General features: G+C 48.7%; 1 long non-coding RNA gene and 1 pseudogene across 1 annotated transcript; one reads left to right on the top strand and one right to left on the bottom strand.

Moving 5' to 3' along the window:
- On the bottom strand, positions 1 to 130 carry LOC136321534 (U4 spliceosomal RNA; annotated as a pseudogene).
- Positions 131 to 6,065: 5,935 nt separating this feature from the next.
- LOC136320743 (uncharacterized) lies at positions 6,066 to 16,992 on the top strand. Its single transcript, XR_010728374.1, has 3 exons — positions 6,066 to 6,119; positions 12,824 to 12,894; positions 16,797 to 16,992. It is a non-coding gene; the product is annotated as an uncharacterized lncRNA (long non-coding RNA).
- Positions 16,993 to 23,860: the final 6,868 nt, after the last annotated feature.

The following is a 23,860-nucleotide window of genomic DNA, read 5'->3' as shown; positions in this document are numbered from 1 at the left end:
TCTCTTTTGAGTTAATTTTGTATATGGCAACAAGTATGAGTCAAGGTGCTTTTTTTTTTTTTTCTTCAATTAGCAATAATTGCGCCTCGGGTAAACCTCATTGGCTACAATACTGCCACTGAGCAAAGTTTTTTTTATTTTATTTTATTTTTTATTTTTATTTATTTATTTATTTGTATTTTTCTGAAGCTGGAAACGGGGAGAGACAGTCAGACAGACTCCCGCATGCGCCCGACCGGGATCCACCCGGCACGCCCACCAGGGGCCACGCTCTGCCCACCAGGGGGAGATGCTCTGCCCCTCCAGGGCGTTGCTCTGCCGTGACCAGAGCCACTCTAGCGCCTGGGGCAGAGGCCAAGGAGCCATCCCCAGCGCCCGGGCCGTCTTTGCTCCAATGGAGCCTTGGCTGCGGGAGGGGAAGAGAGAGACAGAGAGGAAGGAGGGGGGGGGAGTGGAGAAGCAAATGGGCGCTTCTCCTATGTGCCCTGGCCGGGAATCGAACCCGGGTCCCCCGCACGCCAGGCCGACGCTCTACCGCTGAGCCAACCGGCCAGGGCCTATTTTATTTTTTTTAACCTAAATATGATATGTTAGCCTGACCTGCGGTGGTGCAGTGGATAAAGCAGTGACCTGGAACACTGAGATCACCAGTTACAAATCTGGGCTTGCCTGGTCAAAGCACATATGAGAGTTGATACTTCCTGCTCCTCCCCCCTTCTCTCACTCTCCCTTCTGTTTAAAATGAATAAAATCTTAAAAAATAAAAAAATTAACATAGTTATGTTAAAAAGTTCCAGCACCAGGCCCTGGCCGGTTGGCTCAGCGGTAGAGCGTCGGCCTAGCGTGCGGAGGACCCGGGTTCGATTCCCGGCCAGGGCACACAGGAGAAGCGCCCATTTGCTTCTCCACCCCTCCGCCGCGCTTTCCTCTCTGTCTCTCTCTTCCCCTCCCGCAGCTGAGGCTCCATTGGAGCAAGGATGGCCCGGGCGCTGGGGTTGGCTCTGTGGCCTCTGCCTCAGGCGCTGGAGTGGCTCTGGTCGCAACATGGCGACGCCCAGGATGGGCAGAGCATCGCCCCCTGGTGGGCAGAGCGTCGCCCCTGGTGGGCGTGCCGGGTGGATCCCGGTCGGGCGCATGCGGGAGTCTGTCTGACTGTCTCTCCCCGTTTCCAGCTTCAGAAAAAAAAAAAAACAAAAAAAAAAACAAAAACAGTTCCAGCACCATTTGTTGAAAATAATATTCTTTCTCTTTTGAATTACTTTGGTACCTTTGTTGAGAAACAATTGGCTAGCTATTTCTAAACTCTGTTCTGTTATGGTGATCTGCACCCTTTCCCCCATGCTACACCCTCTTATTTCTGTCATGTATACTAAGTCTTAAAATCAGGCACTGTGAGACCTTCAGCTTTTTAAACAATGTTTTGACTAGCTTATGTCCTTTGCTTTTCCATATAAATTTTAGAATCAGCTAGTTTTTTACAAAAAAAAACTTGCTAAGGTTTTATTGAGATTGTATTCAATACATAGGTCAATTTGGGGAGAATTGACAGCGTAACAATTTTAAGTTTTTTGATCCTTAAATGTCACCTATCTGCCCATTATTTAGGTCTTTGTCTCATTAATGCTTTGTAGTTTTTAGCATAGAAACCTTGCTAAGTTCAGCCCTAATTTTTTCAGGTTGCCTGTTGCTATTTTAAACTGTACTTTAAAAATATCTTAATATTCATTTGTTTTTTTTCTGTATATAGAATACAATTAATTTTTGTATATTCTGTTATCTTGCTTAACTCACTTATAAACTCTAATAGTTTTTTGAAACAGCTTTATCGAGATATAAATCACATACCATATCATTTACCCATTTAAAGTATATAATTCAATTTGTTTTTAAGTGGAAGGAGGGGAGATAGACAGTCTCCCACATGCATCCTGGCTGGGACCTACCAGCAACACCTGTCTGGGGCTATGCTCGAATCAACCAAGTTATCCTCAGTGCTTGGAACAGGCGCTTGAACCAATTGAGCCACTGGCTGTGAGAGGGGAAGAGAGAGAAGGAGGAGAGAGGGGAAGAGAAGCAGATGGTCGCCTCTCATGTGTGCCCTGACCCGGAATTAAACCCAGACATCTGCATGCCAGGCTGATGCTCTATCCACTGAGCCAAACAACAAGGGACAAAAATATTTGTTTATTGATTTTAGAGAGAAAGGAGGGGAAAGAGAGAGATAGAGAAAGGGAAAGAGACATAGAGAGACAAGAACATCGCTCTGTTCCTGTATGTGCCCTGACTGGGGTTTGAACTGGCAACCTCTGCTCTTCGAATGACACTCTAACTAACTGAGCTATCTGGCCAGGGCTTGCTTCCACTTTTTAAATGATAAATAATGCTCTATGAATGTTCAAATTTTTACATAAACATGTTTCAATTTCTGCAATCATTGGGGTGGAGTGTTTGATATAAGTCAATTATACCTAGTGTACCTATTTGGTATACAGAGCGCTAAGTCCTCTGTTTCCGTATCTACCTTCTGTCTAGTTGCTCTATCCATTATTGATGGTGGCTGTAGAGGCCTACAACTATTATTGTAGAGTTGATGTTGAGAATCAAGCTAACTATTGGATAAAAAGCGATTTGGTTGGACAATGAGATACAGCTTTTATCTCCTGGAATAAAAGAACTGTAAAAAGCCGACACTATAAAATGTTTCCAGAAAGGGGAGCAACTGGAATCCTCACGCACTACTGGGGGAAAAGAAAATTCCATTTCGGAAAACAAATCTGGCAACTTCTTCTACAGTTGAATGTATATTTCCCACATGACCTAGCTATCTCATTGTTAGATATTCACCCAGGAGGAATGAAAAGTGATATTCAAACTAAGACTTAAGCAAATACATTCATAGAAACCTTATTCACAATAGTAAAAAATTGGACACTATCCAAATATCTATCAAGAGATGAATGAATACACACAGTGCGGTATTTTCATGCAATGGAATACTACTCAATAAAAATGAAAGAGCTCCTTGGCTCAAGTAACAAAACGGGCAACTTCAAAAACATCTTACTGAGTGAAATAAGACAGACACAAAAGAGTACGTATTGCATGGCTCCACTTACATGAAATTCTAGAACAGGTTCTGGTGAGAGAGAGAGCAGACCATTGGTTGACTGGGGGTGGGTGGCTTGATTACAAAGGCACAAAGGGACTTTCTGGGGTGATGGAAATGTTCATTCTCTCATCAACATCAATATCAATCAATAATTTGGGTGTAGGGTTGTTACATGGGTATATATCAATATATATTTGTCAGCACCTAAGCTATAGGTTTAAAAATCTGTGCATTTTATTGTATGCAATTATATGTCAATAAAGCTGACACCAAAAAAAGTTGGTTGAAACAAGTAATTCTGGTCTCCATTCTTTCAAGTGTTATTTTTATGTACCGGGGGTGGGGGTAGGGGTGGGATAGACCTGAAACTTCTAAAATTTTAGCTTTTACCGACATCTCCATCATTTTAGCTTTTATTCTCCATCTCCACCTTCAGGTTTCTGGGCTTTTGGTTTCTTTTTTTCTTTCTTTTTCTTAGCAAGAGAAACAGAGAGAGACAGAGAGAGAGAGAGACAGAGAGAGGGACAGACAGGAACAGAGATAGGCAGGAAGGGAGAGAGATGAGAAGCATCAGTTCTTCGTTGTGGCACTTTAATTGTTCATTGATTGCTTCTCATATGTGCCTTGACCAGGGGTTCCAGCCCTTAGTGCAAGCCAGCGACCTTGGGCTTCAAACCAATGACCTTTGGGCTCAAGCCAACATTCATGAGGACATGTCTATGATCCCACGCTGAAACCAGCGACCATGCACTCAAGCCGGATGAGCCTGTGCTTAAACCGGCAACCTCGGGGTTTCGAACCCGGGTCCTCTGTGACCCAGTCTGATGCTCTATCCACTGCGCCACTGCCTTGTCAGGCTGGGCTTTTAATTTCTAAACAATTCTCCAGCAACTTTTTTTTTTGTCTGAAAAAGTTGTAACAAATTTTAAAGCCTCCCCCCCCCAGGTTCTAAGTGAATCAACAGAAAGGAATTTGGTTGGAAACCACTGCTCATAGCCATTAGTTCACGTCTCGAGAAGAATCTTGCACCCTGCGGAGACTTTGCGATTTTCATATGCATTTTGAAAGCATTTTTTTCTGCTTTCTATGTTGTTTCATTTTAAAAATTCATTTTCAGTCATCCATGTCCACTTTACCTTTTTAGCTATGTTTTCACAAATTACACAGAATATTTCTGCTCTCTTAGAGAGGAAAACCGATTTGACAGTCCGCAGGGACAGTGCCAAGCAAACAGAGCAGGCATAATGGGCTGAAAATAGATTAGGACATTAAATTAAAAAAAACAAATATCCAAAGTTTATAAAAATTTGCAAAAATATTGCAATACCAATGCATTAAAAAATGATTTCATAATGTTTCCGAATTCTGCCACTAGGTTGCTGTGTGACCTTGGGCAACTTTAACCTCTTTCAACCTCATTTCTTGGCCTGGAAAGTGGGAGCTAATAATAGAGCCTACCTACTTCATGGATTGTCACCAGGATTAAATGAGATAATTCATGTGAAAACCTAGAGCCCTGTGCCTGGCATAGAATAGCATTTAATAAATATTTGAAGTTATTATTATTACCTCCATGGTGCATAATTACATTGGAAAAAAAAAAAGACAGTGAGTGGACATATTGTCGACCTTTTTGATCATTTCACCCGGGGCCATGCTGAGGTTGTGGCTGGCTGGGGGCTCAGGAGGTGATTTTGTTACTGGGCTGGTGAGAAGGGAAGAAAGGGCAGTTATAGGGCTGAGGAAACTCGGAGGCTTAATTCTGAGAGTGTTGGAGATTTCATTGGCCCCGAGTTCTGAATCTATTCATTTAGTTCCTCGGCACACACACTGATTCCTCAGAGCCCTGTGAGCAGGTCAGGGACCTCGCTCATGGACTAGCAGGGCGGTGACACCCGGGGTGGGTGAGTCTGACGGGCCTCCATGCTCATGTCTACCTCTCAGGTGGAAGAGAGGGCCCTGAAGCTAAAAGTGACTTGAAAGACACCCAGACAAAGCCAGGCTGGGACCTGCCATGAATCCTCAGGCTGAGCAATTCCTTGGGCACCTGTGATCACAGCAGCCCAGGATAGAAAGTCCTAACAGGCGAACAGTCGCTTTCGCCCGGGGAGGAGTGACACTCAGACCTGGCATTGACCAATGGGAGCCCTGGGCGTGTCATGGCGGGAGGGATCTCCAGGCTTCAGGGTGCGGAGGCAGGAGAGCCAGAGGCGTCCGCAGCAAACATTGAACACGGTTCGGGTGTCGTGGCCTTCCCCTTGCAGCCCACGCAGCTTTCCCGGGGGAGGAGGAGTTTCAGGACGAACTCCAGGACCTGGGTTCCAAGAAACTACACTTAGCAATGCTTCTCTGTTACAGGGGCAGCAAGTGTCTCAAAAGAAAGCTTTTAGAAATGTGACTCAAGGTGGAAGGACACAGACACTCGCGTAGTGGCATAATTACATATGAAGAGTCTGCAGTGTGGTGAATTTCCGCAGGAGAAAGGCCCGAGCGATTTGTGGGCACTTCTCCCTGAAGCTGGAGCAGCGGGAGCCAGACGGGCGTCCTGGCTTCTCTCCTCTACTTGGCGACCCAGAGCCGCTGCCCCGAACCCCGTCCCCGTTCTGAAGGGAACCAGAAAGAGCTGGGAGTGAGAGGTTTTCCAGGAGGGAGGCCAGACGGTGGGGCGAGGAGGGGGGTGGCGGGGAGGAGGCAGCCAGAGGCCAGAGGGCTCGGACAGCCAAAGAGAGAGGGAAGTGGGAACCAAGGGCTAGTCTGGGGCAGCTCCTTTCGGCTGCATGGTTCGGGCCTGTGTGGACATTTGGGACACGCTGGACAGTCCACAAGCCGGGAACAGTTACCATCCTGGCACCTGCCCAGGGGAAACATCCTGTCGCTGTCCAGTCAGGAAGTAGGCCCTAGCACCAGGTGCTGCGGACACAGAGAGGAGGGGCTTGGTACCTCTCGGGCGCCTCCGGGTCGGCTGGGGGATAAGGACGTGAAGGAATAGAAGAGAGGATTCCAACAACAGGTGGGGGGTGGGGTGGGGGTGGGAGACACGACCTGGGAGGGCCTGGGGCTTTCGACCTAGGACTGGACACAGTGACTTTCTCTCCTTCCAAGGCCCCCCCTCTCCTCCTATGCTTCCCTGGGGTGCCCCCTTTGGTGCTTGGGAGCCAGCAAACAGTAGGCTCAGCGTCACTCCATCCTCACGGAAGGGGCGCCCAATGCAGCAGAGGAGAGAGGGGAGGGGTCCAGGGGCCAGGCGGGGCAAGGCGGGCGGTCACCGGCGGGGGGGGGGGGGGTAAGGAGTGGAAGATGAGGCCGAATTCCTACATCCTGAGAATGGCTTAGCTGAAGGAGCTGGAGAAGTCCAAGCTGCCCATTTTCCGGAGGGGAAAGGTGAGGCCCAGACAGAGCAAGGGATTGTCCATAGAGTATGACCAGGGTGCTAAGGGGGAAAACGAAGAGTTTAGTGGGAGTAGGCGGGGTCTAGAAGAGCCGGCCCAGGCTGTGGTCATCACTTTAGGAGACAATGTGGCTTTGGGTCCTGCGGACCTACTCACTAGGCAAACTTGTAGGGAGGGGCCTGGCCGGTGGGCGGGGCTTGCCTGAATCCAGGATCACCTGGAAGACAAAGAGGCCATCTGGCTGCGGTCTGTACCCCTGCACTTTTAAAGGCGGAAGGTGACTTGACAGACATTTGGGCAAAGCCAGAGTAGGCAACCCTCCCCTCTTCAGCTAGCAATTTACCAAGCACCAGCCACCCGCATTCCTGTGACCTTGTTAATGAGCAGGAAGAGTCTCCCTGGCTGGGTCACTAACATTGCACCATGAATTCTCTGAGGGGCGGGATTTTCCAGATTCTGACGTCAGCCCTCACACATCCCAGGCTTCCATATTTGTAGCTATGTGGTGTCACAAGGGGGGTGGGGACTGCATTTGTACCCATGCAAACTTTATTTCTTTAATATGACCATTTTTTCTCTCTTTCCTTCTTCCTTTAAAAAATGTTTTTATTTTGATTTTAGAAAGAGGAGAAAGAAAGGCAGGGTGTGTGTGTGTGGGTGTCAGGAACAGGAGGCATCAACTTGTCTTGCTTCTCATATATGACTTGACTGGGCAAGCCCGGGGCTTTGACCTGGCGACCCCAGCCTTCCGGGTCGATGCTTTACCTACTGCGCCACCACAGGTCAGGCTCATCTCTTTCTTTTTGATCAACCTGGCCTCATCCGGCACCCTGACTCACCCGCCTCCCCACTCCCTTGCATGTCCACTCCCTTAATCAGTAAGCCCTCAAACAATGATGTTCTGGTCTGCGTCAAATAACCTTAGGAATTAAGTCTTGGGACTGTTGATCACAGAAACAATTTCAGTCAAATTAGAGATAACATCTAGGCCTCTGTTGTGTTGTTAGCGCCAGAACCACCTCACTGACCTGCCCCCTAGAAACCATTGAGAAGCCAGATCTTTGAGCACAAGCTCACCTGTGGCTCTGGGCATGGTGCCACTTTCTGAAAAGTAAACCTTCCCTTTTGTGGCTGCAAACTCCTGTTTGCATTTTATGGGACTTTGATGTGAACCTCTCTAATTCAGTAACACATTTCCTTTTCACAGTGACCCTGGGAAGTAGGTGGTATTTTTACACCCATTCTACAGAGGTGGAAACTGAGACCTAGAGAGGGAATGTGTCTTGAATAAGAATTTGCTCGAGGTCAGGTGGAAGTGGAAGCAGGACAGGGATCCCAGCTGGCAGGACAGGGATCCCAGCCTGCCCCTCCTCTCCTTAGGGTCTGGCCCTCCCTGTCCTGACCAAGCAGAAGGAAACTTTCAGAAAGGATTTCCAGGCAGAGGATTCTGCCAAACAGACAATTTACAGGAGTTGTGTCAAGAGGTGCTTCTCGGCCATGTGGAAAGTCTGATGGTCTCGTGAGTACTGGAAACTGGTTTTCCTTCATCTTCCGCCTCCCCCAACATGGATCTAAGGCCCCGCAGGGCTCCATGTTGAGGTGGGGGCAGCTGGAACAGCATGACAGATAACTTGAACCACATACCGATGGGAAGAAGGGGCAGGAGGAGACAGGAAGACTCCTTTGGGTGGAGCCCTCTCTCCAGATTGCAAGAGATGTGAGCTTGGGGGTGTGGCGCCCAGCTGGGGGCGGGGGCTCTGCTGATGCTGCCTCCGAAAGGACCCCTGTGTGAGAATGAAGTGGGTAACTAAAATTTCTGAATTCTAACCCATATCTGCTATTGTTGGGTGTGGTTGTGCATTTTCACCCTTCTTGGGTTAAGGACATAACAAGGGAGGATCATTCAGGGTGAGGTCATGGTTCATGAGAACTTCCACTATAATGATCATGCACTAAGTTGGAAATAATGCAAAACTCTTCAGTTAAAAAAAAAATTCAGGCCCTGGCCGGTTGGCTCAGCGGTAGAGCATCGGCCTGGCGTGCGGGGGACCCGGGTTCAATTCCGGCCAGGGCACATAGGAGAAGCGCCCATTTGCTTCTCCACCCCCTACCCCCCCCCCTTCCACTCTGTCTCTCTCTCTTCCCCTCCCACAGCCAAGGCTCCATTGGAGCAAAGATGGCCCGGGCGCTGGGGATGGCTCCTTGGCCTCTGCCCCAGGCGCTAGAGTGGCTCTGGTCTCGGCAGAGCGACCCCCCCGGAAGGGCAGAGCATCGCCCCCTGGTGGGCGTGCCGGGTAATCCCGGTCGGGCGCATGCAGGAGTCTGTCTGACTGTCTCTCCCCGTTTCCAGCTTAAGAAAAAAAAAAGAAAAAATAATAACTAAAAAAAAAAAAAAATTCATCAGAATTGCACAACTTCCTAGAGTTGGAGGAGCTAAGTGAGTTGTTAACTGGGAATTGTAAACCTGCCATGTGGTGATGTCACTTTGATTATTAAATAGAAATACTTGCCTTTTTATATGAATGCACTGTGGTTGGCATGCATTCCAATTTCTAATTTCTGCGGGGAGATGATTGTGCCGCTTTCTCAACATCCAGTTATTGTAACTTTAAATCTCTTATCTATATACTGTAACAATGTCATCCAAGTGTTCTTTAAGTGGTGGGGCTGAAAAACACACCTGAAAATCAATAACATTGGAAAGGGAGTGAGATGTGATAAGACGTTATGAAGGCCAAACCGCCCGCAGGAAATGCTGCGCTGTTAATTTAGCAGAGAGCACACTGTGAAATATTAGAGATAATGCCAGGAAAATAAAAAGCAGCATTAGAGCAAAAATATGCCATAATGGGGGTAGATTTATGCAACACATTCTTTCTGCTTTGCATTCATTTCTGTGGCAAAATTAGTCTGGAATTATGCACGTTCTGAATTATGCAAGGTCTTCAGGAACACATGCTTTGCATAAAATGTGACTGCTCTCTGCTTATCAGTGTGGGAAAAACGGGTGGCAATTATTCGAGGGTGTTCTTAGGCATGGTAATTTTATCTGTCTGTTCTGCTTGGGCCTCAGTCACATCATCTGTGAAATGGAACCATTGGACTGGCTTATCTTGCTCTCTCTGTTAAATAGGCACCATCACACTCCTGCCCTGAGGTACCTTTCCCAGGACAGAGATATACTAGGTGCCAGAGAGGGTCCCTCACTCATCTGAATCTAGGGATGAACCCTGGGGAAAAGTTCTACCCTCAGAGTTCCACAAAGATGTGCCCTGGGGGCTATGACAGGTGGGATGGGAGATTAAAAAGCCAGGTGCGTTGGGGACCCAGAACCACCAGAGGGCAACACCAGCACGCAGCTGGGACTCCTGTCCCGCCGCACCGGGAGGTTAATGGTTCGTTCCGCTTACTGCAGCCCGGCGGGTGCCAGGCACGTCCTGGGTGTGAGTGATGGAGGGGCGGGTCGGTAGTGGGGACAGGACACTCCAGGTTCTGCTCTCACGAGGGCTTACATTTCCTGGAGGAGACAAAATAAACACGTGAGCACAGTAATATACAAGGCAGTTTCAAGTAGTAACATGTAGTGCTTATAAATAAGATAGCGATGGGGTGGGGCACTTATCCTGTCCGGAAGGCGTGACAGCCTGAGGCCTGAATGGGTACGACGAGCAGAAGTCCGAATATCTGCATGCATATGGTACCGGAAGGGGCTGTCTAGGGGTCTCTAGACTAGAGTCTAGAGGAACTGGGGGAGCAGGTGACGACAGAGAGCAGCTTCCTCACACATGAGAAAATTCAGGGACGGGGAAGCCAAGTCACTTACTCAGGGTCACAGTAAGTTAGGGACGGTGTCTGACAACTTCAGAACTTACCTTCTGTATCTTTAATTTTCCCTCTCCATCCAGGACAGTGACAATGACTCCCTCCTCCTCTCCAGTCCTGACCATAATAATCTTTGTAGGGAGACAGGGCAAAGATAATTAGGTGTGAGCTACAGCAAGTCCCCTTCCCCTCAGAACCTCAGCTCCCCCAGTTATAAAATGCAGGGTCCCAGAAACCCCTGAGCTCCGGATTCTCAGGATCAGCCTGCGCGCCCTCTTGTGGACAGCTTTGGAATCACATGCTCAGAGGGAAAGGTTCGTGGGAAAAGGGTCAGAGTCAATTTCTGAGAGGCTGGTGGATTCTAAGGAAGATATCACAGAGTGAGTGCGCATGTGTGTTTGTGTGTGCTTTATTTACGTGTGCATGCATGTATCGTGTGTGTGTGAATCTCTGTGCATGTCTCTGTGTGTTCTTGTTTGTGGGTGCAAACTGTAAGTTTACGTGTGTGTTTGCCTTTGCTTGTTTAAGGGTGTATGCATGCACGTGTGCATCGTGTGTCTGTGCCTGCATCTGTGTCTTTCTGCATGTGACAGTGTGTACATGCCCATGTGGATGTGTCTTTCGGCCACTGAGATGCACAAGAACGACGTGAAAAACCCGCCTCTCACCTGCACTTTTCAACAATCTTCTTTGACTATCTTTTCTCGTTTGCACCACTTGAGCTCACTTGAGTGTCATAGATCATGGCGCAAGAGATGATTCTTCTCTGTTCTATCCACCTGCACCATTAGATTTACATTCCCTGGCTGGGGTCAGTCACCTATTGCCCCGTTAGAGGGTGGTCTCTGGAGAGCAGAGACGGGGACTGTACCCAGCTATGCCCTGGACGGTTGAACAAAAAGCCAGGCACATGGTAGCAAAGACACAATGGCATGTTAACCATATGTCCCAGACTCCCCGTGCACACGGGTCACCTCGTTTAGTTACATGATAGTCCTTCGAGCTTAGGCCTGGGGAGGGACTCCCCCTCATTGTACACTGAGGCCCAGACAGGGAGGTAATATAGGCCTGTGGGAGCTATGGAAGCAATACGCAAACTTCCTTATCCAGTTTTCACAACACCCTAGTGGTTATTATCAACTCCTTCCTTTAATAGACGAGGAAATTGAGGCTTTGAAAACCAGTAGGTGAGTGCCTGATACTGAACAGCTGATCACCAGCAGAGGCAGGATTTGAACTCTGCCCGGAGGATAAACCCAAGTATTCTAGCACAGTGGCAAGTGTGAGGGCTCCCTGGCAGGCACTGGCTCGAGCTGTCTTGGCTGCACACAGTCTGTCCCCTCACCATGCCTCTAGGGCTCATTACCTAAGAATATTCTCCTCAGAACCTGAAGAGAGGGCAGCCCCAGTCTTGGGTCTCCTGTTCCTCTTCCAGAGGTGGGGGTGGGTGGGTGGTGTTACCTGTGCCACTTTCAGAACCTGCTGGGTGGGGGCTGAGCACTAATTATGCAATAACCTCGCTGTGGTGTGTCTAATTGCCTGATGGCCATAATTGAATCTTACGGATTACACAGGCATTATTGCGGGGAGCAGTTTAAAGCAGTTAATGGGTAGCTGTACTCGCTCTGTGATATTTGCTTCTTATCTCCCTGCTGGTCTGACTGTGAGCCCTTTCCTGGGGGCTGGGGGAGGGGAGGGTCGAAGGGCAGTCTGTGAAAAATAGTACAAATATCCCGTCCCCTTACCCCTGGATGGCACCAGGAAAAGTCTGCGTGGCAGGCAGAACGGTCATTTCATAAATGGGAATGTGGCTTAGGAAGGTCGAGACTCCCAAATTCATTCTTAATCGTTGCCATTGGTCCTTTCCAGCATCACCAGGGACCTTTTAGAAAGGCAGAAATCTCAGTCCCCACCTTGAATCCACTGAATCAGGAGTCCTAGGATGCAGAATGTGGAGCAAACTGAGCCCAATCAGAAGACTTGAGGCAGCCTAACCCAGCTGCTATCAGCCAACCTCAACCAATGTATAGACCAGTGGTAGTCAACCTGGTCCCTACCGCCCACTAGGGGGCGTTCCAGCTTTCATGGTGGCCGGTAGCGGAGCAACCAAAGTATAAATAAAAAGATAAATTTAACTATAGTAAGTTGTTTTATAGAGATTTATTCTGCCAAACTTAGCAAAAATCTGACATAAAGTACTTGGTAAGTAATTATTATATGCTTTAACTTGCTGTAACTCTGCTTTATAAATTTTATAAAGTAAAGTTACTTCCCTACTTTATAAATCACCATTACTGTGGAACCGGTGGGTGGTTAGAAAATTTTACTATTAACAGATACAAAAGTGGGCGGTAGGTATAAAAAGATTGACTACCCCTGGTATAGACTCACAACTATAAAATGAATGATTGCTACTGTAAGCAATTGAGATCTGAAGGGTTGCTTGTTATACAGCATCACTGCAGCAGACACCTGGTTGACATAAGAGATGCTCTCTTTCCAGAAAGGCTGCGACGCTAAGAAGCCAACACAGAGGGAGGCAGAGCTAAAGCTCGGACGAGAACCCTGATCACGGTGAGAACTTGTTTCCATGGACCTGGCCTTACTTGAGATAGTCAAGACTCTTTACTCTGCTGGTTTAAAACCAGAAGAGAAACCAGTAGCTCACATAACTCAAAAGTCCAGCGCTGACACAAGTTTCAGGTGAGGCTTGATCCAGCAGCCCACTGGATCTATCTCCATTCTGCCTCCTGTTCTGTTCTTTTCATCTGGCCTGGTTCCCCTTACAATATACCCTGTTTCCCTGAAAATAAGACATCCCCCGAAAATAAGACCTAGTGCAATTTTTTTCAAGCTTAGAAATATAAGCTTCCCCTGAAAATAAGACCTAGCGTGTCTTTAGGAGCAAAAATTAATATAAGACACTGTCTTATTTTTGGGGAAACAATGGTAGCGCGATGGCTTCCTCATTCAAGTCTAATAGGAGTTTCCTCTGGAAGCAAGGAAGCCTCTTTCCCAGGAGCTGGCTGTCCTTAAGTCTCATTGCCTGAAACTGGGTCACCCGCTCAGCCCTGAGCCCATCTTAGAGGCTGGGGACATGGAACATGCTGACTGGCCTAAGCCAGTGGCGACGGGAGCAAGTCCACTTCACTGAACCACAGGCGTCCTTATGGAAAATTGGGACTTTGGGACCAAGGTGAGGTGGGCAGTGCTGGCCACCAGGATGTACTGGTGTGCTAGGGCTGCCCTAACAAATTGTCACAAACTTGAGGGTAATTAAAACAACATAAGTTTCTTCTCTCAGTTTTGGGGTCTGATAGCCTGAAATCAAGGTGTCGGCAAGGCGATTTCTGCTGAGGGGAAGCTGTCCCACGCTTCTTCTCGCTTCCGGTGGGGGCTGGAAGCACGTGGGGTCTGTGGCTTGTAGATGTGTCACTCCAGGCTCTGCCTCCGTCACTGCAGGGCATTCTCCCTGGTGTTTGAGTGTGTTTATATGCGGCCTTCTTATCCACCCCCTGCCACTGAATTTTGGCCCATCCTAATCCAGTATGACCTCGTCTTATCTAATTACATCTGCTAAGAACCACTTCCAAACAAAAGCGTGTTCTGAGAGTCCCAGTGAACATCAATTTTGGGGAACACTATTCAATCCAGTGCCAAAGACAACCTGCAAATGCTCACAAACCAGGATCATGGGATCCATTATGTTTAAAATTTGAAATAATCAGGTGTCTAGAAAAGTTGCAAAAATAGTAGCGTTCTCTTCATATTCTTCACTCAGTTTTCCTTAATGTTCACTTCTTGCATAACAGTAACACAATGATCAAAACTAAGGACTTAACAATGGTGCAGTACTGTTTACTGACAGGCTTTGTTCAGATGTCACCCATTTTTCCATTAATAACCTTCTTTTGTTCCAGGATTCGTTCCAGGATTCACACCGCACGTTGTCAGGTCTCTCCAGGTGCACCTGGTCTGGGACAATGACGCAGTCCAGCTTGGTCTCTCAAGGCCTCGGCACTTTTTTTTTTTACAGAGACAGAGAGAGAGTCAGAGAGAGGGATAGACAGGGACAGAAAGACAGGAATGGAGAGAGATGAGAAGCATCAATCATCAGTTTTTCGTTGTGACAACTTAGTTGTTCATTGATTGCTGTCTCATATGTGCCTTGACTGCGGGCCTTCAGCAGACCGAGTAACCCCTTGCTCGAGCCAGCGACCTTGGGTCCAAGCTGGTGAGCTTTTTCTCAAACCAGATGAGCCCGCGCTCAAGCTGGCGACCTTGGGGTCTCAAACCTGGGTCCTCTGCATCTCAGTCTGACGCTCTATCCACTGCGCTACTGCCTGGTCAGGCTGAGTTGTTTTTTTTTAATGTGGACATATATTTTAATTTTTCATGGGTATATACCTAGGATATTTCTACCAAAGTTACATATGTTAACTTTTCGTTTAACTGTGTGAGAAACTGTTTTTCAAAACAATTGCACCATTTCACATTTCATCAGCACTGTGTGAGGGTTGCAACTTCTCCTCATCCTTGTGGACACCTGTTACTGTTTCCTTTTGATTAAAGCCGTCCTTGTGGGTGTGAAGTGGGATCTCCCTATGGTTTTTTTTTTTTTGGTTTGTTTTATTTGTTTGTTTTTTAGCGTGCACACTGGAGAGAACAGGAAGGAAGAGAGATGAGAAGTATCAACTCGTAATTGTGGCACTTTAGTTGTCCATTGATTGCTTCTCATATGTGCTTTGACTGGGGTGCTCCATCAGAACCAGTGACCCTTTTCTCAAGCCATTGGCCTTGGGCTTAAGCCAACAACCTTGGCTTGGGTTCAAGCCAGTGACCCCGCGCTCAAGTGTTCCAGGTCAATGCTCTGTCCACTGCGCCAGCTCCGGTCAGGCATCCCTATGGTTTTGATTTGATCCCTAATGACTAATGATGTTGAACATTTAAAAATGCATTTGTTGCCTGACCAGGAGGTGGCACAGTGGATAGAGCATTGGTCTGGGATGCAGAGGACCCAGGTTCGAAACCCTGAGTTACTGGCTTGAGTTTGGGTTCATCTGGCTGGAGCATGGGGTCACTGGCTTGAGTGTGGGATCATGGATATGACCTCGTAGTCGCTGGCTTGAACTCAAAGTTGCTGGCTTGAAGTCCAACGTTATTGGCTTGAAAAAGGGGTAACTTGCTCTGCTGTAGCCCCCCCAGTCAAGACACATATGAGAAAGCAATCAATGAACAACTAAGGTGCCACAATGAAGAATTGATGCTTCTCATCTCTCTCCCTTTCTTTCTTGTCTGGTGCTATCAGTCCCTCTCTCTGTCTCTCTGTCTCTCTGTCTCTGTCTCTATCACTAAAAAAAAAAAAAAAGCATTTGTTGTTCATTTGAATATCTTTGGAGAAATATCTGTTTGAGCCCTTTGCTCATTTTTAAGTTGGATTGCCTTTTTATTGTTGAATTACAGTTCTTTTTTTATATCCTGGAAACTCGACATTAGTCAGGTATATGATTGCAAATATTTTCTCCAATTCCATGGCTTGTCTTTTCACTTTCTTAATAATGCCCTTTGAAGCATGAATGTTTTCAGTTTTGATGAACTCCAATATATTTATTGTTTTCTCTTGCTGCTCATGTTTTTGGCATCATATCTAAGTAACTATTGCCCATTCAAGGTCACGAAGATTTATAACTATGTTTAGAGCAGTGTATATTTTAAAATAAAACTTTTTGGACTATTACTTATGGGACGAAAATCTTAACGTATCAGCACCTAGCATTCTCATATGTGCATGTATTCTCATATACACATGTAGAGTTCATGTTTAATGAAAACATTCATGAAATGATATACTTCCTATTTTCTATTTTATTCTATTTCATTAAAAATGATGCTGATCAAGACCCACTAAATTGATCTTGTGACCCATTTATTGGCTGGAACCTGCAGTTTGAAAACCAGTGCTTGAGCATACAAATGGCTCTTGCGTACCTGACTTTATTTTATTCGCAAGGCAAATGTGTGGAGCAGGCAGTAATGTCTGTTTCACTGATGAGGAAACTGAGGCCCAGAGAGGTTAAATGACTTCCGGTCACAGAGGGCAGGGCTGGAAGTCCAACCTATGCCTGTGTGTTTCCATCTCGGCACTCCATCTCCCTGCGATGTTCCCACACATTAGTGTGCTTAAGAATTTCTGGGGAGGCCTGACCTGTGGTGGCGCAGTGGATAAAGTGTCGACTTGGAAATGCTGAGGTCGCTGGTTCGAAACCCTGGGCTTGCCTGGTCAAGGCACATATGGGAGTTGATGCTTCCAGCTCCTCCCCCCTTCTCTCTCTCTGTCTCTCTCTCCTCTCTCTCCCTCTCTGTCTCTCTCTCCTCTTTAAAAATGAATAAATAAAATAAAAATTAAAAAAAAAAAAAAAGAATTTCTGGGGGTGGGGGAGGCTTGTTAAAGTGCGGATTTCCAACCTCTACCACAGAGAATCTGACTGTGTGTTTAAGAAGCATCTTCTGGAGCCGAAGAGCGTGAGAACAGCTGTGTGTTTGTGGAAGGGGCACCGAACGGGAACCACGACACCTGGCTCTCTCGCTCATTGGCTCTGGGATGGGCCTCCATGCGTGTCCTCCCGACCGACTGAGCATCCGCTGTGCAGGCCTGCAGAGGCGGCAGGGGACAAGTGCAGCCTGTCCTGGCGCTCAGGAGCTCACACTCCTGTGAGCACGTTGGTGAGGTGACGGGGCTGGGTATTTAGAGCTCGCTGCTGTGGCCAGTGGGCTGGAGTCAGGAAGCAGTGGTGCCTTGTTTGCCTGACAGGATTTGCTCATTATCTCACTCACTGAACTAATATATTCAGATGGGGAGAGTTCAGGTAGTCATTCTGATTTCTGGCATTTCTTGAAAAGTCGGATCTGGTGAGCCTGGGCTGGTGTGGCTGCCTGGCCAAGGGCTAGGCTTGAGTTGGGGCTGTCCCTGCTCTGTTTGCCACAGTCCCCACCACTCCCTATTGGCTTCCACCTCATGAACTCACTTTCAGGCTGCCTTGCCCCTGTGGGCGTGTGGGCGTGTGGGCTTGGACTCCCCGGTGCCTGAAGGCCCTCCCGCTCTGGCTCTGAGAGACTAGATTTTCCCCAGCTGCAGGGGGCCCGCAGTTGGGTCCCCGCTGCTTTCCCTCTGTCCTCTTCCCCAGGCCCTGGCTGTGGTCCCTCCCCCGGCTGTCTGCCTTTCTTGGAGAGATGGGTGTGGCGAGGTAGAAACCCACAGGCTCTGAGTTAGACAGCCTTGGGTTTCAATGCCAACCCCATCATTTCCTTGCTAGTTGACCTTGGGCAAGTTGTGTTACCCTTCTGAGAAGTAACCTCAGTTTTCACATCTGTAAACTAGAGGGACAGTTTTTTTTTGTTTTTTTTACAGAGACAGAGAGTCAGAGAGAGAGATAGATAGGGACAGACAGAGAGGATCAATCATTAGTTTTCCGTTGCGCGTTGCAACACCTTAGTTGTTCATTGATTGCTTTCTCATATGTGCCTTGACCGCGGGCCTTCAGCAGATCGAGTAACCCCTTGCTCGAGCCAGCAACCTTGGGTCCAAGCTGGTGAGCTTTTGCTCAAACCAGATGAGCCCGCACTCAAGCTGGTGAGCTTGGGGTCTCGAACCTGGGTCCTCGGCATCCCAGTCTGATCCTCTATCCACTGCGCCACCGCCTGGTCAGGCGGGGGACACTTCTTACCTGCTGCTGATGTTTCCTTACACATACAGGTAGCATCCACTAAATATCCTTGACTCTGCTCACCAGCTCAGTCTTCCCCAGGGAAGAGGGTGACTTCTGCAATCGGCAAACTTGGGACTAAGTCATTGCCACGTGCAGCCCAGACCCTTCTCCTCGTTCTCTTTGGGGTCTGACCCCCTGCAGAAAGCTGCAGTCTCCCCATGCTTTTCTGTACCCCAAGTTTTACAAGGGCCAGCTCTGTCTAGGCAAGGGAGGCTGGGTAGTGGGGCACCCAGCAGTCTGGGGATGAGTGGGTGTATCTAATTCTGGGGCTCAGAATTAGGAAAGCACAGACATAAGACATATTGTCCCAAATCAGCTTTACTAAGAGTAAAGGGGCCATTTGAAGTTCATCTGCCTGTATCAGTCTTTCTGTTGCTTCTGAACAGGGGCTGGGAAGAGGGGTTCTCTTTACTGGGTCCCCTCAGAGCCCCTCAGACAGCAGTTCCTCTGGTTATTGTGAGGGGCAGTGTCTGGCACATAATAGGTGCTCAATAAATAATAATTGTTATTTTTAAAAATATTGTTCCCCTTGTTTGTTATACATTCAGAATAGGAAAGCAGGGCCAGCACCGGGGTGGGTTCACGGAAACAGGAAGAAGTAGAGAGATAAGGAGGGGGAAGCCGCCTGGATCATACTTGTTTTGAAAATTGCCTTCCAGGTCCTTATAAGTGTATGCAAATAACATGCAAATCACACACATATTTATTAGCAGCCCTCCTCAGCAAGTCTGACTGGATGGCCCTGGGGAAAACTTGGGTGGAGGTCACTGGATCCCAGGGAGTTTGCAGTCAGAAGCAGGGGCGCAGTTGCCTGGGAATGGGTTGTGGGGGGAGGGCTGGGGGAAGGGGAATGGGGGGTGGAAATGGTATGGGTGGGTCAGATGGGTCTGAGCCCTCTGGGGTGAGGTGGGAGAGAAGACCCATCAGGATGGAGCCTGTGGAAGGAGGGAGGCTGAGCGGGGGTGCGGGGTGCCTTGCAGTCTGCATTCTGCACCCTTGTCGGCTGTCAGGCGGTGGGGCGACTCCTGAGTATCAGGTCCAATCCGTAGCTGCTCCTGATGCTCAGAAAGACAGCGTGGGACACCGAGATTCTACCGTAGACAGACCTCAGGTTCCTTCCAGCTGTGTCCCTTCCAGCGGTTACTGAGCCTTGGAATGGGCTGTGACAGTCCCGCCCTCGCAGAGGTCTCGGGAGGCCTGAGGTGACACACAAGGATGGCCGGTGGGCATGTGAGCAGTGACTCATTCCAGCGCTTGTGCCCTCCACAGCCCAGTTCCGAGCTCCACACTCCACACGCGCTCTCTCCTTTATCCTGCCCCGCTCCCTGTCTGTAGACACTGCACCACCCTGCTCCCATTTTACAGATGAGGGTTGAGTCCAGGGAGGTGGAGAGCACGTACAGGGTCCGTTTTGCACTCGGGCCTCTGCCGTTTCTCACGATGCTCTACTGCCTCTTCCCCGAATGTTAGAGCCGGTGTGTCACAGAGACGGGCAACCTCTTCATTTTTATAAATGAAATGAAACCCAGGGAAGTTGGTGACTTGCCTGAGGTCATTCAGCCAGTTAGAGGCAGAGCTGGAGCTAGACCCTGGAGTCCCCTTGACTATGGTCACATGGTTGCGTCTCCTGTCTGTCATACAAAACCCACCCTCCCAAGACGGCCACATCCTGTGGCACTGACGGCAGTGGGGACATAGTCTTGTCCTTCCAGGGAGGCTCCCGGGTCCTAGCGGCCCAGCGGGGGTGGTGGCAGAGCACTGCCTGCTCGCCTCCACTTCCCCTCCCCCTCGGTCCCTCTGCTCACGGGCTGCCCTGCCCCTTTCCCAGCTCCCAGCCTGTCAGTCAGTGTTTGGGTGAGATTATGCAGTGTTGACATTGGAATGTGAATTAGGTGAGAGCAGCAGCCAAATATTGGAATTAGGGAAAGCAGGAGCCCAGGCTGGGATCCAACAGTGGCTGGAACATCTGTGTCTTGGCTGTTCCAGATGCCTGACCCGCCGCCCACCCGAAAGCGCCAGGTCCCAGAGCCACAGCCAAACTCTGCCACCGCCAAGGTTCGGTCCTCCCCTTGGCAGGCAAGTGCGCAGGAGTCCTTCAGACCTCAGCCGCATCAGCTCCCTCTGTCCCGAGGCCCAGGAGGAGGTCGACGCCTTTGTTGTGACTTGAAGGACAGATGGAAGACCACCCAAGGACGGAGCCTTCATTTGTGTGTCTGAAAGCCAATCTCTAGTGCTCTGTTTCTATCGGTCAGATCAGCATTTGTCAAAATGTGTTTCATGGAGCCCAAGTTCTGCAGGCTGTTGCCGTTTTCTGTAAAAGAGGCCATGGTTTGGGACAGGTCGTGCCAACAGAGTTACTGCAGGACTTCTAAGAACCTTTGATAATGTCAGAGGCATTGTGATTCTTCAAAAGCGGGATAGAGTTTGTAGCATTTCTCAGACTTGGTGGACGGGTAGGCCTTTCTTCATGCAGGAATGTTTGGACCGGCGTTAACAGATCTTACGTAAGTCTAGCAGCTGCTGGTACTGCTGTCCAGGGGCTGGCGTGACGTGAGCATGCCGTACCTTGGTTGAGTTGGAATTCTCAGAACCTGTTTCCTGCCTCTGTAAAATGGAATAGCTGCACCTGCCCTGGGCGATTATTTATTTTTTAAGTCACATGGGAGGTCACCGTGTGTAGAGGTGCATTGTGAACTGCATTCCTACACACATTTCAGGGATGACAATGATCAGCCCTGTTTCTTCTGTTAACTAATCTGATAAGCGCAGACATACTGGCAGCTGGGCAGTATGTCTTCTGCCTCTCCTCTCCAGGAACAGGGCCACGGGTGACACAGCGTTCCCCAGTGGGAGCTGTGTGCCTCTCCCCTCGTGGGAATGGTACACGGCGGTGAGCTCCAGGGCACCTCACCGAGTGCCAGGACAGGAAGGCGCTTGATTCCAGGGCTTGACTCCTGAGTCCAGTGCTCTGTCTGAGCCTCTGCGATGTCTGTCCCCTGGCACGGGGCAGGACTCCAGAGAGGCAGGTGACAGAGGCAGTCCCTGGACCAGCTCTTGAGGGTATCTTCCCCGCTGCCAGCCCCCCTTCCTGGTCTCCAGCGCTGGCCAAGCTCCTCGAAGGCAGCCATGCCCAAGTGTGTTGCCTGGAATAGTCCCCCATGGAGGTTTGGGTCTCTGAATGCGACCCTTGCCACCCAGACGTCAAAAGGTGCTGTCCTTGCCTTCCTTCTCTCCTTCCTGCTCAGGCAGTGCCCACTGTGACCACCCCCTCAGTGCAGACTATCAGAATCAGAATCTAAAAGAGGCCAGGACCTAGAACAGAGGTCAGGAACCTATGGCTCGTGAGCCAGATGTGGCTCTTTTGATGGCTGCATCTGGCTCGCAGACAAATCTTTAATAAAAAAAAATTAATAACGTTAAAAATATAAAACATTCTCATGTATTACAGTCCATTCATTTCCTACCATTCATGTTCATGGTTGCACGTGGCTGGAGTCAATCACAGCTGTCCTCTGGGACAACACCACATTTTTATTGAATAATGTGTAATGTACACGGGTCGTTGTATGGCTCTCATGGAATTTCATTTTAAAATATGTGGCGTTCATGGCTCTCTCGGCCAAAAAGTTTCCCGATCTGTGACCTAGAAGGACAGAGCTACCCTCCAAGAGGCTCAGAGAAAACTCAAAGTCATAAAACCAATGGCCTGGAATCCCTCATTTCTCCTATTGGGCCTCAGTTTCCCTATCTGTAGGTAGAGGAGTCTCATCTAGTCTGGCAGAATGTATGATATGTCTATGATATCTATGTATGATATTCATGAACTTCATGAACTGCTGTCCTTCCTACTTAGGAAAAACTCCCTTAACACCCCTCCTCTGTCTGTTCTCTGGTGGTCCTCACCATATCTCCCCTATGGGATTCCAGCAGCCTCCTAAGGTGTTGCCCTGCCTCTGGTGCTTGACCTCTTGAGCCCACAACCACACCGGAGCCGGGGAGCTCTGTCTGTGTTTAACTCTCCGCCTGTCCCTCTCCTGCCTTCAAACGTGGATGGATTCCTACTGCCCCAGGAAAGTGAGTAGTGGCAACCCACCTCCACCACCTCGACACGGACACCGCCTGGAATTCTCTAAGATGCCCATGCTTCCATGTTTCCTGGCCTTTGCCCCTGCCATCCATTCGGCCTACAATGCTGTCCTCCCTTTCCTTATGATGGAACTTGATCCGACCCGCACCGCCTCCCCCCACCCCGTCCTTCCTCCCTCCTCGGTGCACTGTGGTGTCTCTCCAGTGTGGGGTTTGCACTGTGCTGTTACCAGCAATGGACACTCCTTTGACCTCCACCAATCTCATGATATTGTCAACCGTTCTACATATGCTCTAATATTTAACATTTTTCTTTAAAATATAAAAATGAAGGTCTTAGTAGCTCAGTTGGTTAGACTAGTTATCCTCGTATGCCACGGCTGAGGGTTTGATTCCTGGTCAGGGCAAATTCAAGCATCACCTATGCCTTAACAAGTGGAAATAAGGCGATGTTTTGCTCTTTCTGTCTCAAAAAATCAATAAAAGTTAAAAAAATATAAATGATAGATGAGTTTGTGACATATCCAAATGGGTTAAGAGTAAAAGTGAAATCCTCCCCCCCATTCTACCACTCAGCCCACTCCTCTTGGGGCATCACTGCTGACAGCTGCTGTGCTAGTTCTCACATGTGTGTTCCACATCTGTGGATGTGCCCACCTCTGTCTGTTTACCTGGCCCGTGGTGGGGCATTCAGGTTGTTCCCCATTCTTTACTGCTGCAAAGAACGCTGCAACAGCCCCTGTCATGCGCAAGTGCTTCTGCAGGCGGAGCCTTAGAAACGGGATTGCTGGCTCGCGGAGTTCATGCACCTGAAAATTTAATGAATGCAGCCAAATGTCTTCAGAGAAGGTTGGACCATTTACCCTTCCAGCAACTAGCATTTAATGTCTATCTCCCTCACTTGAGAACAACGCCTGGGTCTTATTTACCACAATGTCCCTGACACATAGTAGGTTCAGTAACATTTCTTACGGGAATTGATTGGTTGCCAAGCCCTATCCCTTTTCCCACAGAGAAGTGGAAGAAGCCCTTGTGTCCCTAAGAAGTCTGTGAGATCCACTGTGGGACCAGGAGAACAAGACTCGTTCCGTTTGGCCTTCTGGACCGCAGAGAATCCTGAGGAGTCCTGGGTACTTCATTGTAAGCAGGGAGTGTGTGGTTTTTGTCTTCAAAGCTGGCCTCAAGGATTTGGGTTGCTATGGCAACTCTTGAGCAGGGCCACCTTTTCTCTTTCCTCCATCTTGGGAGTGCCAGTTGCCATAACAACCATTGGTACTCTCCTTTTTTTCCGACCCTGCACAGGGCCTCTGGCTTCCCTGCGGGGGTGCCACTCTTCTCAGGACTGAGTGACCATGATGTCACTGTACTCATGTACCTTGGGATCCTCTTGAGAGGAGAGCTGTGACAGATGGATGGTACTGGAAAGCAGCATGGCCATTGTGAAGGGGAGAGGGCCCAAGGAAGGGGAGAATGAAGCCATACTCCTTCCCCAAGCCCACTGGCAGGCAGCTATGTTCACGACTATACCACCAACCCAATGCTGCACTGATAAGCCCAGCTGGGTCAGTCATCTGTTGACCAAAAGACGAGGTTCAGGGGTGGTTTGGCAGATCAACAAGCTACAAGAGCTGTGTGGTCAAACGTGCTTCCTCAATGCTCCCATTTAAAATATCAGAGCAGCTGGAGCA

Source organism: Saccopteryx bilineata, chromosome 1, assembly GCF_036850765.1.
Source record: "Saccopteryx bilineata isolate mSacBil1 chromosome 1, mSacBil1_pri_phased_curated, whole genome shotgun sequence".
NCBI classification, from domain to species: Eukaryota; Metazoa; Chordata; class Mammalia; order Chiroptera; family Emballonuridae; genus Saccopteryx; species Saccopteryx bilineata.
Note: the sequence above shows the minus strand (reverse complement) of the source record. Positions and strands in the feature narration are given on the sequence as shown.